Source organism: Heterodontus francisci, chromosome 14, assembly GCF_036365525.1.
Source record: "Heterodontus francisci isolate sHetFra1 chromosome 14, sHetFra1.hap1, whole genome shotgun sequence".
NCBI classification, from domain to species: domain Eukaryota; kingdom Metazoa; phylum Chordata; class Chondrichthyes; order Heterodontiformes; family Heterodontidae; genus Heterodontus; species Heterodontus francisci.
In genome coordinates this window covers 103075901-103093815 of record NC_090384.1, presented here as the reverse complement: position 1 = coordinate 103093815, position 17915 = coordinate 103075901, and positions in this window count along the sequence as shown.

Here is a 17915-nt window from a genome sequence, read left to right as displayed (position 1 = left end):
AACTACGAAGGTATGAGGCGCGAGTTGGCCATGACGGATTGGGAAAAGTTACTTAAAGGGATCACAATGGATAGGCAATGGCAAACGTTTAAAGAGCGCATGGATGAACTGCAACAATTGTTTATCCCTGTCTGGCGCAAAAGTAAAATGGGAAAGGTAGCCAAACCATGGCTTACAAGGGAAATTAGAGATAGCATTAGATCCAAAGAAGAGGCATATAAATTTGTCAGGAAAAACAACAGAGCTGAGGAATTCACAAAGGAGGACCAAGGGATTGATTAAGAAGGGAAAAATAGAGTACGAGAGCAGGCTTGCAGGGAACATGAAAACTGATGGTAAAAGTTTCTGTAGGTTTGTGAAGAGAAAAAAATTAGTGAAGACAAATGTCTTACAGTCAGAAACAGGGGAATTTATTATGGAGAACAAAGAAATGGCTGACCATCTAAATGCATACCTTGGTTCTGTCTTCACAAAGGAAGACACAAATATCAAACCAGAAATGTTGGGGAACACAGGGTTTAGTGAGAGAGAGTAACTGAAGGAAATCAGTATTAGTAGAGAAATGGTGTTGGGGAAATTGATGGGATTGAAGGCCGATAAATCCCCAGGGCCTGATGGTATGCATCCCAGAGTACTTAAGGAAGTGGCCCTAGAAATAGTGGATGCATTGGTGGTCATCTTCTGAGATTCTATAGACTCTGGAACAGTTCCTACAGATTGGAGGGTAGCTAATGTAACCCCACTATTTAAAAAGGGAGGCAGAGAGAAAGCAGGGAATTATAGACCAGTCAACCTGACGTCGGTAGTGGGGAAAATTCTAGAGTCCATTATCAAAGATTTTATAGCAGAGCACTTAGAGAACAGTGGTAGAATCGGGCAGATTCAGCATGGATTTACAAATCTACTAGAATTCTTCGAGGATGTAACTAGTAGAGTTGATGAGGGGGAGCCAGTGGATGTGGTTTATTTGGACTTTCAGAAGGCTTTCGACAAAGTCCCACATGAAATTAGCATATAAAATTAAAGCGCATGGGATTGGGGGCAGTGTATTGTGATGGATAGAAAATTGGCTGGTGGACAGGAAAACAAAGAGTAGGGATAAATGGGTCTTTTTCCGAATGGCAGGCTATCCACTTTGGATGCAAAAACAGGAAGGCAGATTATTATCTGAACGGCTATAAACTAAGAGAGGGGAATATGCAATGAGACCTGGGTGTTCTCGTACACCAGTCGCTGAAGGTAAGCATGCAGGTGAAACAGGCGGTAAAAAAGGCAAATGGTATGTTGGCCTTCATAGCGAGAGGATTCGAGTACAGAAGCAGGGATGTCTTGCTGCAATTATGCAGGGCCTTGGTGAGGCCACACCTGGAATATTGTGTGCAGTTTTGGTCTCCTTATCTGAGGAAGGATGTTCTTGCTATAGAGGGAGTGCAGCGAAGGTTTACCAGACTGATTCCTGGGATGGCGGGACTGACGAATGAGGAGAGATTGAGTCAGTTTGGATTATATTCGTTGGAGTTCAGAAGAGTGAGGGGGGATCTCATAGAAACCTATCAAATTCTAACAGGACTAACAGGATGTTCCCAATGGTGGGGAAGTCTAGAACCAGGGGTCATAGTCTAAGGATACGGGGTAAACCTTTCAGGACTGAGATAAGGAGAAATTTCTTCACCCAGAGAGAGGTGAACCTGTATAATTTCGTTACCACAGAAAGCAGTTGAGCCCAAAACATTGTATGTTTTCAAGAAGGAGTTAGATATAGCTCTTGGGTCCAAAAGGATCAAAGGATATGGGGGGAAAGCGGGAACAGGCTACTGAGTTGGATGATCAGCCATGATCATAATGAATGGCGCAGCAGGCTCGAAGGGCCAAATGGCTCCTGCTCCTATTTTCTATGTAAATTATTCATAGACTGGATCCCAAAATGAAGAGGTACTTTGAACAAATATTTTAACTTCTGAGACTTGTAACTTCAGGATTGGAGACCCAGGGTGCAAAGCTGGTGAACCTAGAGTACTGTGTCTCCTGTCCTGTCCCAACTATAGGGAAATTGCCTATAAAATGACAATTGTTATGTTGAGAGGCAGAAGTTGGTGGCTTCAAACTCCACTCAAGAGATTTGAGCACCCAGTCTAGGCTTATTCCTCTGAGCAGTACTGAGGGAGTGCTGCGTTGTCGGAGGTGCCGTCTTTCGGATTAGATGTTAAACTGAAGCCCCATCTGCCATCACAGATGGCCATAAAGCATCCCATGACACTTTAATGAAGAGCAGGGGAGTTCATCCCAATTTCCTGGCCAGTATCTATCCCTTAAAACACCAGAAAACAGATGATTTGATTATTTATCTCATTTCTGTTGCATGCTCCCTATGGTGAGGCGCCCTGTAAGAAATGCAAACTCATGAACTTACCCCTGATATATCCATGGCCGCCTGTCTTCCTTGTCATGACACTGCCATGGTGAAAACAGCTCATAAACCATTACATGTCATGTAACATTTATTCATCTCTATCTGTGTTTATCCTTACAAACACACTTCTATTCCTAATCAAATATTTACTCAGCTCCTTTATAAAAGTGGAACTTGACACAGTATTAAGTGCCTTTTTCTCGGAATCCATCCTGCATAATGATGACCCAGAGGGGACTGAGCTTTTTACACTCGCCAATGTTTCTTCAATATTATTAGTTCCACGCTCAAATCCTTTAGGTTTGCATTACTTACCATTACGGAGCTTGCAATTCGCCTATCTATTCCAGTTATCAGTTTGCATATCACGGGGACTAAATTGGATAGTTCCCCCAAAAATGAGCAGAAGGAACACAATGCATGATTAACCTGTGCCCATTCGATGTAATGTGGGTCGCTTGCCAATTTTGTGCTGCCCACTCATTTGAAGGACTGCTGCTTGCAATCAGCACTAACTGTGCTGTTCATTGGCTACACACATCAGCAGGGGGCCAGAAATCTTAACTTCCTGGTGCCACTTAAAGCCAGCACGCACTGCTTAATACTAGCCTGCAACTTTTAAAGGGAAGGTACATTGTGGCTGGAGCAGGTAGTAGCAGTTGTGTAGGGAGCGAATCTAAGCTGGAAAACAATGAAAAATGGCACAAAATGAGAGAACGGTCTCCAAGCTTTACGACGTTGTATTGGTGGCGTTGGTGGAGGAGTTGGAACACAGGAGAGATGTCCTGCATCCAACAACCTCTCCAGCCACACACTCTCAGGATGATAACATTCACTCTCCCGCTCCTCCCCCACTCCGCCACTGCCCTTGTTGTTGCTTGTCAGCCAGCCAGCCCGAACTACTGCCACCCATGCTGGGATGGTACAGTCCACAGACAGGTCTTCCAAGGCCAGAGATACCAGAGATCATTGTCCAAGGCCATCTACAGGCTCCTCCAGTGAAAGTCAGCAGCCTTCCACCAGCCATGCTGCAGCCACTGAGGTAACACTCTGAGGGAGCAGTGGGTCAGGCAAAGGCACATGGAAGGACTTTTGTATGCAACATGGCATGCTTTCATTTATACATTTGCTTTAGGACATTCGTTTGGAGTGGTTTTTATTTTTGCATTGTGGTCAAGTGGATGCTGCGATGTCAGCGACCGAGAGAAGGTAAGGTGGTGGACTGTTAGTGAATGGGGAATTGGGGTGGCGGCTACCGGTATTGCACTCAAATGAAGTCTGCCTGGACGCCCTGGCAGAAAGAGGCTGTCTAGGTTGACTTCTCCTTTCCTCCTCTTCTTGCTCTTCTTCCTCCTCTTCTTGCCCCTGCTTCTCAGCTGCTACCCGTATAGCTGGTAGAAAGGGCTGTCCCCTCATGATGATGAGGCTTTGCCGCATGCAGAGAACAGCCATGAATCTTGATACCTGCTCTTCCAAGTACTGCAGGGCTCCTCCAGATTGGTGCTGTCGGCAGAAGCGCTGTTTCAGCATGCCTATGGTCTGCTCTATTATATTTTTTGTGACAGAAAGGCTCCTATTGTATGTGTGCAAGTGTGCCATGTCATCGGCAGATAGCCTTGTCACCTATCAGCCACTTCGTGGTGGCTCAAATGCAGCTGGCACAGCAACTTGCTGCAGAATGAAGACATCATGACTGCTGCCAGGATGCTGGGCATTGACCTGCATGGTTTGCAGCCTGTCACACACCAGCTGGACATTGAGGGAGTGGAATCCCTTTTGTTCGCAGTATAGGGTAGAGTTGATATGCAGGGCCCACAAAGTGATGCGTGTGCGGTCAATAGCGCTCAACACTATAGGGAAGCCTGAGACCCTAGCAAAGCTTTGTCTTCACTCTTCCTGCTTGTCTTTGAAAAGAGAGAATGAAATGTAACTAGGTTTCATTGAATAGAGAGCATCAGTGACCTCCCTTTCACAACAGTGGATGGCAAATTGTGAAATGTTACAAATATCTCCAGCTCCTACCTAGAAGGAGCCAGGTGCATAAAACGTAATCGCCATGATCACCTTCACGCCCACTGACAATGCAGCCCTTGTCCTGCTCTGAGGCTACAGTTGTGGCTGCAGCAGGTGGCAGATTTCAGTGAGGATGTCCTTATTGAAGTGCAGATGTCTCATCCTTGTTGAGGTTCCCCGGGAAGAGAATAGCTCCCTGTATACCCTGGGCACATATGCCTCCTGCTGAGACCCATTCTCCCCCCACTCCTCCTTCTTCCAGCAGCTTGTCCTGCTCTGTGTGACCTCTGTTCATTCTCCAAGTCGTGCTGTATTTCAAGGCCGATGCGCATCTAGTAGTAGGTCTGAGAGCAACTGGTTTGTGCACAAGCCTAGAGGCCCACAAAAAGTCCTTCAGCACCTGCCACACAAATCCAACTTGCAACTTGAAGCAACTATAGAAAGCACCAAATGCTTGTAGATACATAGAAACAGCCAGAAAAAATCAACCAGCAATTAATCTGTAAGTAGCTGATGATCCATTTAATAGGGCTGGTGGACACTCTTTCCTACTGCTGAATGTATGTTCAGCTGTGCAAGGTTAATAGAGGGTGTTCGCTGGAACTCTGAGCTCCAAAATGGGCTCAAATCAGCATTTCACATCATGATCTGCCAGCTCTGCATACTTTCAGTGGGAATTTAGTTGTGCGCATGCTAGCTTCCTCACCAAGGTGGTGCCCACATGTGTATGTGCACATACTGCAGATGCCATTTTGGAGCACTCATAGTGGCGAAAAATGGGTACTAACAAGCTCAATTTCCTATTCCTCTTTTCAACCTTTGTTTCCCCAATCAACACCCAAACAAATAAAGCAGCACCCAAGGTGTGATAACCCATTAACCCATTGAGATCATTACTCTAGTATTTCAGCTCACCAAGTTCAGTATCCAACTTATTCCTCCTGGCATTCACCTCACCCAGTTGAACATTCAACTCACCCAGTCCAGCATCCAACTCATTCATTCAAGATTCTAAGTCATTCAGCCCAGCATCAAACTCATGGAGCTAACATCTAACTCACCTAACCAAGTATTAAATTCTTCCAGTCCAACACAGAACTCTACCAGCCTAGTATCTAACTCACACAACCAGACCAACAACTCACCATACTGATTAATATCTATTTTATCCAGCAGAGCATCGAACTTAGAAAGCCCTGAATCAAACTCTAGCCAGCCTGACTTAGAACTGACCCAGCTCGACATATTGAGAGTAGTTTGCAAAGCGTATGGAATCTTGGGCTTTGTAAATAGAGGTACTGAGTCCAAAAGCAGGGCAGTTATGCTGAACCTTTATAAAGCTCTGGTTAGGCTCCAACTAGAGTATTGAGTCCAGTTCTGGTCACTACGCTTTAGGAAGGATGTGAGGATCCTTGAGAGGCTGCAGAGGAGATTTACCAAAATGGTTCCAGGGATGATGGATTTTAGTTACAAGGTATGGTTGGAAAAGCTGGAGTTGTTCTCCCTGCAGCAAAGGGGATTGGGGGGAGATTTGACAGAGGTGTACGCGATTATGATAGGCTTAGATTAGGTAGACAGGGAAAAACTATGGCCATTGGACGGCACAGTGGCGCAGTGGTTAGCACTGCAGCCTCATAACTCCAAGGACCTGGGTTCAGTTCTGGGAGCTGCCTGTGCGGAGTTTGCAAGTTCTCCCTGTGACCACGTGGGTTTCTGTCGGGTGCTCCGGTTTCCTCCCACAGCCAAAGACTTGCAGGTTGATAGGTAAATTGGCCATTGTAAATTGCCCCTCGTGTAGGTAGGTGGTAGGAGAATTGAGGGAAGGTGGGGATGTGGTAGGAATATGGGATTAACATAGGATTAGTATAAATGGGTGGTTGATGGTTGGCGCAGACTCTGTGGGCCGAAGGGCCTGTTTTAGTGCTGTATCTGTCTATAACTCTATTACAAGGACTAGGGGACATAGATTTAGGGTTTTGGGTAAGAGATGCAGGGGGAATGCGAGGAAGAAATTTTTTATACAGCATGTGGCAATAACCTGGAACCTGCTGCCTACAAGGGTGGTGAAAGGGGAGATGATGAATGATTTCAAAAGGAAATTGGATGGACACTTGAGAGAAATAAACTTGCAGGGTTACGGAGAGAGAGCAGGGCAGTGGTACAGATTGGGCTGAATTTAGTGAGCCCGCCGCGGGCCCCGGCAGCGGAACTGGAAGTGGACGCTGTTCCCGCTTGTCACATGGGCAGCCGGGCAGCTACTTTGCATAATGGGAGCGTGAGGCCCATCCAATCACACGGCAAAGGCGGGATGCGAGATGCCGAATACGGCGTCAGCTGACTCCGGAGCAGGTGTTGGCGTCATATTGAAAGCCCTGCCAGCCCTGCTTTCATTGCTGCCTTTGACTCTTCACAACTGAGACTGATGTTGCAGTGATTCTGGACCCCGACCTGCGCCCCTCCCCTCCCCCATTCCGAGGCGGACCCTGCAGCATGGCAGAGGCAAGGCACAGGGTGGCTCCACAGTTTAATAATAGCTCCCTCCAGATTCTTCTCCAGGCTGCAAAGGAAAGGCAGGAGGTTCTCTTCCCCAGTGATGGCAAGTTGAGGTCCTCCAGCCTGACCAAGTAAGCCTGGTTGGAAATCGTTGAGGAGGTCTGTAGCCATGGAGTCATCCCCTGGAACTGGGTACAGTGCCGCAAGAGGGTCAATGACCTTCTTTGTTCCGCCAAGGTGACTGCTCCATACCTCCCTCCTTTTTAGTGATTTCAAGTGGCTACGTAGGAGGAGGTGGGACATGGGAAGGGAGACGCAACAACAGTGCTGGTACAGAGGGCTGGCAGTCACCTCAGCCTGACAGATGCGCTGCTGCATTTCGGCCACAGGCCACCCTCTTTCACAATTCACCCCCAGTAACTCCTCTGAGAGCAGATGAGAGCATGAGCTAGGATAGCCCCATAGGGGATGAGGGGCTGACACTAGCAGATCTGTCATGTTGATCTCTCTGCTAAGTATGACTATCTCCCTCCTTCCACTTGCAGGACAAGAGGGCCCATAACAGGAGGAAGGCAGCTCGGACTGGCAGAGGCATCCCAGACCTTCAGCCTCTCTCCAAGCTGAGGAGGAGACACTAGAATTAACGGGGACCCGGGGCGGCCACTCCATATCAGACGGTGAGACTGGAGTCTCCACGTAAGAGTGTGAGGATCGTCTTTCATCGACATATAGTTCACTTCAGGAGACCCACATCATGCATGGTAGGCATGACAAAATCTGCACAGCTTAACTTACACGTGTTTGTGTTCTTTCATGCAGGTTGACATCCGCAGGAGACTCCAGCAGAAGGGGGACAGCCGTTAACCTCTGAGGAGGAGGAGGAGCGCTCAGAGTTTGCACTGTCACATGACTCTCCTGCACCTTCCACCAGCGCAGATACTTTCACCTTGGTGAGTTTCTGCTCAGCTGTAGAGTCAGGGTCACATGCTGGTGAGAGCACCGCACACGTGCCCAAGGAGCTGGCTGAGGTTGAGACAGCCGAGACCTCTGATAGTCGGAGGACTGTGGGTGACCAGGCCCATGCTAAGCCCCAGGCTCATGACGAGCCTCTGGTGTCGACAGCACAGGGCATGCTAGAATTATAGAGAGAGGGAAGGCAACATATGGTGGAGATACCTGAGGCCATCTGCAGCCATGAGCGGACGATGGAGGAATCCATCCATACCATGAATACTGCCATGTCTCAGGCGTGTGAGCGCATGGCTTCCTCCATCGTGAGATTCGCAACCCTCATGGAGAGTCAAATCGCACAAATGTGCACAGACCTGCGCACCATCTAAAATAAAGGCAAAATACTGCAGATGCTGGAAATCTGGATGCACACCATCACCTTGGTCATGAGTGTGACACAGCAGTGGCAATGTGAGAGAAGGACAAGGCACCTGGAGTTTTCTCCAGCTCCTCGTCCTTCTCTGGTTAGCAGGGAGGTTCAAGTGAGCCTTGAAAGGGAGGAGCAGAGGCTGCCCTCCACAGCTGGGGTCTCCCCTCAGGGCGCTCTGAGTGTGGACAGTGGCTCCTAAGCTCCTCCACCAGTGATCCCAGCTCCAGTAGCCACGACACCTGAGGAGAGTCCTGAAGCTGTGCAGGAAATCCTGAGGCAGCCGGGCCCTCCAGGCCACGGGCAGTCAGAGAACGGCCACTGAAATTAGCCCAGACCAAGGGGTAGCCTGATCAGTAGCCTGCCTCCAGCCCAGCTGCTAGTGATGGGGTCACGCCTTGCAGAAGCACTCGTAAATGTATAAGGAAAACCACCTAGTGACATTTGCTTCATCATATAAAGTTATTTTGTTTTTGAAATTAACCTTCATTATGTAAAAGTGATAATTCTATTATGCATTAATTGTGAGCTGCTGACTTTACCCTTCCCCCTTAGTGGATGCCAATGTAGGCAAAACCCTCATTTGAATAAGGTCTCCCATAGGTCATAGTGCGTGGTTCAGCTGGGCACTAGGCATGGACACAAATAGAAAGGAGGTGACAGACTGCATGCATTAAGGTGAGTCTTTATTGTTTTTACTCTGAGTGGCCATCATGGTGGCTGGAAGCAAGCAAGTATGAGACTGTCTCTTGCCTCCTTGGCCCGTCGCTCAATCTGCCTGGCCTCCAGTGTAAGGGCTTCAACATCCAGTGCCGCCTGCTCAGCTCCCTCCTCTGTGTCCTCCATGTCAGTGGAGGAGTGTCCCTCAGTCATGTCCTCGAGGCCTCCCCCTTCTGCAGTGATAGAGTGTGCGGAGCACAGCAGACCACCACGATACGTAAGACCCTCGCTGGGTGTGCACAAAAGTGTGCTAGGGGTTGGTAAGCATGTGCTCGGGGTACCCAAGAACCCTGAGTTCTGATGAAAGGTCACAGACCTGAAACATTAACTCTGCTTCTCTCTCCACAGATGCTGCCTGACCTGTTGAGTATTTCCAGCAATTTCTGTTTTTATTAGGGCAAGCAGGGTCTTGGTGTAATGTCTCATTTGAAAGACAGCATTTCTGGAAGTGCAGCTCTCTCCTCAGCACTGGCACCAGGAGTGTCAGCCTCAGATTTAATGATCAGATTTCTGCCATGCAACTTGAACCCACAAACTTCTGACTCAGAAACAAGAGTTACACAAACGTATCCACATCTGGCATGAGAATTATCTCCACTACACAACAGGAAAGCAAAGCTACTTAGGTGACTATTCAGATCAATAATCCTTTGGCAGTCTTTGAAATTAAAAGTGATGGCATTCCAGGTGACCTGGAATAAATACTATTTACAGAAACTGAAATTCTACAGCAGTGAAGATCATTTGAACCAAGTGCATTACAAATTCCAGGGCAGAACTGATACTCATCAAAACATCGGTAATTGCAGCTTGAAGTAAACCACAAGCCTGTACATGACATTTAAAACTAACCAATCTAAATATCACACCAACAATGTCATTGACGCTCCCTGCTCAACATAACTACAAGTGTATAGGACCTTGGCAAATCGACAGTACCATCATCACTTCAACACACCAACTACATTCAAACCTTCACATTATTAAGGAAAGAAAGACTTGCATTCCTATAGCGCCTTTCATGACCTCAGGATATCCCAAAACACTTTGCAGCCAATAAAGTGCTTTTGAAGTGTAGTCACTGTTGTAATGTAGGAAGAGCAGCGGCCAATTTGCGCACAGCAAACTCCCACATACACCAATCTCCCACATACACCAAACTCCCACGTACACCAATCTGTTTTTCTGATGTTGACTGAGGGATAAATATTGGACAGGACACCAGGGAGTACTCTCTTGCTCCTCTTTGCAATAGTGCTATGGGATCTTTTACAAGAGGACAGACTGGGCCTCGGTTCAATATCTCATCTAAAAGATGGCACCTCCAACAGTGCATCTCTCCCTCGGTACTGCACTGGGAGTATCAGCCTGGATTTCTGTGCTCAAGTCACTGGAGTAGGAATCCAGAGTGTGACCAACTGGGCCACATCTGACACATTGGCAGCAGAGAAGTCAACTCAGGGGAATGAGCCACAGTTAACACATGAAAAAATTAATTACCATGTCAAACCAACTCACAAATGTAGCTATCAGGATACAAAATCACTCAGTGTCACCCTCTAGTTTTTTAAAATTCTTTCATGGGATATGGGCGTTACAGGCAAGGCCAACATTTGTTGCCCATCCCTAACTGCCCTTGACAACTGATTGGTTTGCTAGGCCATTTCAGAGGGCAGTTAAGAGTCAACCACATTGCTGTGAGTCTGGAGTCACATGTAGGCCAGACCAGGAAACGACAGCAGATTTGCTTCCCTAAATGACATTAGTGAATCAGATGGGTTTTTATGACAGTCGATGATAGTTTCATGACACCATTACTGAGACTAGCTTTCAATTCTAGATTTTTATTAATTCATTGAATTTATTCATTAATTGGATTTAAATTCCACCGGCTGTTTTAGCCTGGGTCTCTGGATTACTAGTTCAGTGACATTACCACTACATCACTATCTCCTCCAGTTGATCTATTTAGCAGAAACTTTGACACATCTGGCAGCTTGACTCAATTGGAGTCAGAAGGCTGTGGATTGAAGCTCAGACCTGGATTTGAACATGGTAATCCAAGGCGATGCTTCAAAGCAGTGCTGAGGGAGTGCTACACCGTTGGAGGTGTTAATATTTGAATGAGATGTTCAACTGAGGTCCAAACTGTCTGTTTAGGTGGTTGAGGGATTTTGGTTATGTGTAGAGACTGGAGCAGCTGGGATTGTTTGCCTTAGAGCAGAGAATGTTCAGCTGGAGACTTAATGGTGTTCATAGAATGAAAGAATCATTCAGCACAGTAGGAGGCCATTGGGTCCATTCTGCTGGTACTAGCTCTTTGGTAGAGCTACCCAATTAATTTCCAACTCCCCTGCTCTTTCCCTATAAATCAGTATTTTTTCCCCTTCAAGTATATATTCAGTTCCCTTTTGAATGTTACGAATGAATTTGCTTCCACCATCCTTCCAGGCAGTGTATTCCATTATAACCATTCATGGTTTTGAACACCTCTATCAAATCTCCTCTTAACCTTCTCTGCTGTTACATTGTTCTAAATTACAAAGTGTTTTGATAGATTAAATAAAGAGAAATTGTTTCCACTGGCAGGAGGGTTGTTAACAAGAGAACACAGATTCAAGATAATTGGCAAAAGAACCAGAAGGAAGACATACGCAAGGAGTTGTGATCTGGAATTCACTGCCTGAAGGGATGGTTGAAACAGGTTTAGTCGTAAGTTCCAAAAGGGAATTGTATATATATCTTGAAACAGAAAAATTTGCACGGCTTTGGGGAAAGAGCAGTGGGGGTTGGAGGTGGGGTGGTTGGTGTGGTGAGACTAATTGACTAGCTCCTTGAAGGATCTGTCACCAGCATGATGAATTGAATGGTCTCCTTCTGTGCTGTCAGATTCTATATAAATGAAGTTATCAGTGTTATTTTAGAGAGTTGTCGGAATAGGGTTCAGTTTCTGAGCCATGCTCCCAGTGAGAAGCAACATGCTACAGGACTGCTGGTTGGAAAATCCTTGGCTAGAAGACTTTAATTTTTCGTTGACTTTAGCTTCTTTTATTATTATTATTATTATTATTATTGCATAGAATTTACAGTACAGAAACAGGCCATTGGGCCCAACTGCTCTATGCTGGTGCTCGTACTGCACATGAGCCTCCTCCCACCTACTACATCTCACCCAATCAACATATCCTTCTATTTCTTTCTGCCTCATGTGTTTATTTATCTTCTTTTTAAATACATCTATGCTATCTGCCTCAACTATTCCTGTGGTAGTGAGTTCCACATTCTCACCTCTCTCTGGGTAAAGATGTTTCTCCTGAATTCCTCATTGGATTTATTAATGACTGTGTTACTATTCTGACCCCTACTTCTGGAAACATCTTTGCTACGCCTACCCTATAAAACCCTTTCAAAGACCCTCTATCAAGTCACCTCTCAGCCTTACCCTTTTCTCGGCAAAACAGCCCCAGCCTGTTCAACCTTTCAGTTCATGACTTCTGTGGTATTACAGACTATTGCGTATCTGACCTCTGCATCAACCTTCCACTGTCAGTCCAGAAACACTTTGAGTTGGAAAGTGTTCCGAAGCTGCACATTTAACTTTCCCATATTTGTAATGAAGTTCTCATGTTTTTCCCCCTCTGCATTATAGATGATGTACAACAGCTGAGAGAACAGAATCAGGCCATTTATATAATATGATTAAAAATCAGCTAATTCACTAGCAAGTCAAGTGTTGCCAAACTTCTCAGGACTGCCACCTGACTGTTGCAGCTTGGTGATGCAATGGAGTAGGAATGATTCAAGAGATAGAGACTTGCATTTACTTAGCGCCTTTCATGATCTCAGGATGTCCCAAAGCACTTTACAGCTAATGAACTACTTTTGAAGTGTGGTCATTGTTGTGATGTAGGGTTACTTCTCAACAAAGCAATGTCATCTCAAAAACTGAGCAATTCTAGGCACTGGGATTAGTAAACCCAAAGCAAAAGTTCCATGGGCACTTAGCACTACTTAATGATGATGTGACACCAAAGAAGTACCTTTAAAGTGTAGTCAAAATGTCCCAACATGATCACAGTGTAGTTGTGCTACAATTAACTATAATAGTGGTACAACGCAATATTAGTCCGAAGTTTCGAGTTTACCACTGCCCCAGCATGATGTTAAAGAAAGAACTTCCATTTATACAGCACTTTACAGGACCTCAGGATGTCCTAAACTGGCTTCACACCCAATGAAGTATTTGTGAAGTGTAGTCACTGCTGTAATGGCGAGGAGTGCAGCAATTAATTTGCACAAAGCAAGATCCCACAAAGAGCAAAATAACCAATTAAGTCATTTTATTAACGTTGGTTGAGCAATACATGTTGTCCAGAACTCTGGCAGAGCTCCCTTGTTCTTCAATCAGCAATATGGGACATTTTAACTCTACCTAAGAGGGTAGACAAGATCTCAGTTTAACGTCTCATTCCAACCGACAGCACCTCAGACAGTGCAACACTCGCTCGGTACTGCACTGGGAGGTTCAGTTGAGATTTTTTGCTCAAGTCTCGGGAGGGAGGCTTGAACCTTAAGGTGAGAGTGCTACCACCGAGCCAAGGCTGATGCCGATTTGTAAACATATAATGGTTTAACTGAACATTTTAGGACAAAGATCACAGTTTGATATTGTTTCACATCAATTCCCAACTGGGGAGTTGAATGTTAAACAATACTTGCTACATAGCACACAAACTGAGAAAAACCTCAAAGTGCTAGCAGTGTTGCAAAGATCTTTCAACTTCAGATTAACTTACGTCACGATATGACCTATTCCTACAAAATACCTCACAACTTCACCTGCTCGTGCTCTTGAAAATAGGAAAGCAAATTGCCCATTTGATTTACTTAACTTGGAGACAAGATGAAAGGAGTGGCCTAATTGAGGTTTTTAACATGATTAAAGGAGTAGAAAGAGAGAGTAACTATTTCCTCTGGTTGGGGTGGGAGAGTTCAGAAGAAGGGATCATAACCTTAAAATTAGAGCTCGGCTGTTCAGGGGTGATGTCAGGAAGCACTTCTTCACACAAAGGGTAGTGGAAATCTGGAACTCTCTCCCCCAATAAGTTGTGAGGCTGGGGATCAATTAAAAATTTCAGAACCAAGATTGATAGATTTTTATTAGGCAAGGTTATTAGGGATTACAGAAGCAAGGTGTTAGAGACTGTTAAGGTAGAAATCAGCCATGATTTAATTGAATGGTGGGACAGGCTCGAAGGGCCTGGCCTCCTCCTGTTCCTACAGAAGTTCCTTTGAAGTATTTTTTGTGGTATAATCCAAACCGGTTCTTGAAAAGATGTCAAGCCTGGGTCTTCTATGTATTCACGACCAGTTCTTGATGTTAAAAAGTGAACCTCAGAATGATATGTCAATAGATCAGACTTACATTCTAAGCTGCCTTTAACCATAGCATTTATATTCAATCTTTTCTAGGATTGTTGTGAAAAATAACCATCCTTTTTCATGTTCCGGTATCTCCCCTTAGTCACACTTGCTAAAAATAACTTTGGAGTTCATACTCTTGATTGCACAGTTCAATTGAGTTGTATTCACAGGGCAAGGTGCGGAACAAGTCATTGAAAGCAAAGCATCTGAACTGAGATGAACAGAATAAAAGGTTGAGGTAAATTTTATATGTGCATTATCTGCATCATGCACCTGCCTTCAGCAGTCCCCCCACAGCCCCGCTGATCACTGTGATATGGTCTAGTTCGATTCCGAGGCAGGTGCTGGACAATTGCTGTCTTATCAACGATTGCCTGGTTTGTTCAGACTTGTAAACCTTGCAATTCATGCTCTGTGTGTGTTATCATCTCAGCCAGTCAGTTTTGATTGAAGTAGTTTATTGCAATTGATTCACAACTGCTTACCTATATGAATATTTTCAGCTCACCAATAAAATATAGAGAATTCAAGTGTCATCGTTTTGGGCTTTTGTTATTTTTCTCAAATGCTTTTCTGTTAGCAAAGCATGTTCCCCTCCCCCAATATGAGTAAGAAATATGCTTTTGAAAAACTCTATTGACACAGAAACTGGAATGAACCATCATATTTGTAGTAGGTTTATGTAGGCTTCTCACCACACCTTGAATCTATAGTCCATTCCATTGGGAAATATTCCATTGGGAAATATCCCATGTCAGTCCTGACTTGCACAGGCTAAAATCACTATTGTATTTATGTGCATTTTAGTTTTTAAAAAACCTTAAAATCAACATTGCTTATTTTCAAATTATTTGGGGAAAGTAGTCAGAAATCCTGTTACAGCGTGAGGAAAGACAGCAAGGAAAATAAGTAACATTTTGATAAAGAATAATAGTTTTTGAATTTTAATTGTTAAAAAATTACACACTTGTGGCATAATCATCCCCTCCTGTGACTCTCTGACTGTCTATCTGTCACACCCTGGGCTGCATTTTGTGCAGGAGACAGGGCCCCTGGCACTGGGACGAAAAGGCAGGGGAGATCTCGCCTCTATATTTTTGTGTCCCCCCGGAGTAATTTTCTGGTGTTTATCAATTAAAGGTTCTTGAGTCGGGATCCCAGTCCCTTTAACGATGGGGATCCTGCCTCCAAGAGCTGTCGGCCAATCAGAGGGCTAGCAGCTCACCGGTATCGACAGTGCTACTGCCGCCGCCCGCTGCTGGTTAAGATCCTCAAGTGTCCTCCGGGTGGGAAGGCTGTTGTCAGCCTATCCTGCCCCCGGGAAGATTGTTGGTGATGGGGAGGTGATGGGCCCTCTGCCCCACTACCACCGCCGCCACCAGTTCACCCCAACCTCCTTTCCCACCTCAAGAGGCCACACAAAATCCAGCCCTCTATGTGACAGCTTTTCTGTGCAGTTAGAGACACTTTTAGCTGAATAATTCTTTTAAAATTCCTCCTTAAATTATTTGGGAAAGGGGCGAAAACAAGGGGATGATCGGAGGCAATGGACAGATACGAAGGGTCGGGGGCGGGGGTATGGTGGGGGACATTGGAAGGGTCGGGAAAAGTGGGGAGCAGGATGGCGTATGAGCGTGTGGTTGGGTGAAGCAGCTAAACTGGATCCTGCAGGTAAATGGAAAGGCCCTTACCTCTTGGATCCAACAATCCTCTCCTCCTTTTAGCTGCTGTGTTTTCCGATGCCCATATTAAATTAAAAACGGTGGTTAAATGTGAAGCAAGGAGTTTCATTTTACTATTTAAGTGACCACCTGCCCTCTGGGAGCAGGTTGGTTGCCTGTCCCTCTGTCCCAAGTTGCCTCTCTTAAAACTGGAAATGGTTGGGCTAGATGTGTGTTGGGTTCAGGTTTGAAATTTAAAAAATGTTAACTTCCTACCTGAAGTTAAAATTAGCCCTTTGTCTCAGGTTTATGACTTTTACCAAAACTGGAAAAGAATGTTAGAGGATAAACGACTTTTAAGCAAGTAGAGATGCAGAGAAAAGTCAGGGGTGCTGCAGGAGGTGAAACAACAAAAGGGAAGGATCTGTATCAGGCGGGTGACAGGAGAGATTAAATGACAAAAGGGATGATGGCACAAGGCAAAAGGGATGGTAATGGGGCAAGTGGAGAAAAAAAAAGATGGTTACTACTCAAGGAAATAAGCACATTTAAATATATTTGCTGGGAAATTATCTGCAACTTGAGACTCTTAACATTCTACAAAGTGCAAGAGCAAGTGTAATTGGTGGCTTCTTTCTGCTGACAGTCTTGTTTTCCAATCCCTCCATGGCCCCCCCTCCCTATCTGTAACCTCCTCGAGCCCTAAACCCCTCCGAGATGTCTGTGTTCCGCCAACTCCGGCCTATTGCGCCTCCATCACTTCACATCTGGTGGCCATGCCTTTAATTACCTGGACCCTAATCTCTGGAATTCCTTTCCTAAACCTCTCCACCCTTTATCTCTCTCTCTCTCCTCCATTATATCGCTCCTTATAACCAACCTCTTTGACCAAGCTTTTGGTCACCTGTCCTAATATTTCTTTATGTCGTTCAGTGCCAAATATTGTCTGATTGCACTCTTGTGAAGCACTTTGGGGTGTTTTACTAGGGAAAAGGTGCTATATAAATGCAAGTTGTTATTGCTGGTGTTACAACCGAGATGCACTGTGTTTCTCTATTTCCACATCTCCACGGGTCACAACATATATTTAAATATATACACAGTTATGAATACAGCCAATTATATAATCTATTTTTATTTCAGAATAAAATCCATCAACCAGGTTTCTTTAATAAACAACAAAGTTATCAATTTATGACAAAACAAGACGTATTCAATAAAGATGCAAAGCATTAACACACAGATTGAAATATTAAAGTTCCCTTCTACCTTAGCCCAACACACACAAACACACACACACAGGTTAAAGAAAAAAATAAAGACATTTTCTCTGCAGAGATCTTTTTACAAAAAAGACAAAAAAGAATACTTTGGCCAAATGCTTGTTAATTCTTGAAGAAAAAGGAGAAGATATGGAATGATATCAGTTGTCCCTTTTCTGGCATCCCAAATATGCATAGATGGTTGTCATTGGGATCTTATTAGAGCAGTTCTCTTAGGGTGACATCAAGGATTAGTCTGACAGGATTTCCAGGAGAAATGCGGCATCAGGGATTTCAGCTACCACACACTGGATTCTCAGGGTTTCTCAGAGAGGTGGCGAAAGGATGAGCTGGTTGCTTCTCTCTCTTCGCAGGCTGACCCCCAACTGACTCAAAACAGTATTCAAAATGAAACCAACTCTTGACCAGAGTAAATCTTGACATGTCACTCCTCTGTAAACAACTCCCCCTGGTCATCAAGCCTTTTGCTGTTTACTTAGTGGAAGAGATGTGACTTCCAGTAAGTGTTGTTTGTAAATAGAAAGCTCAAGTCC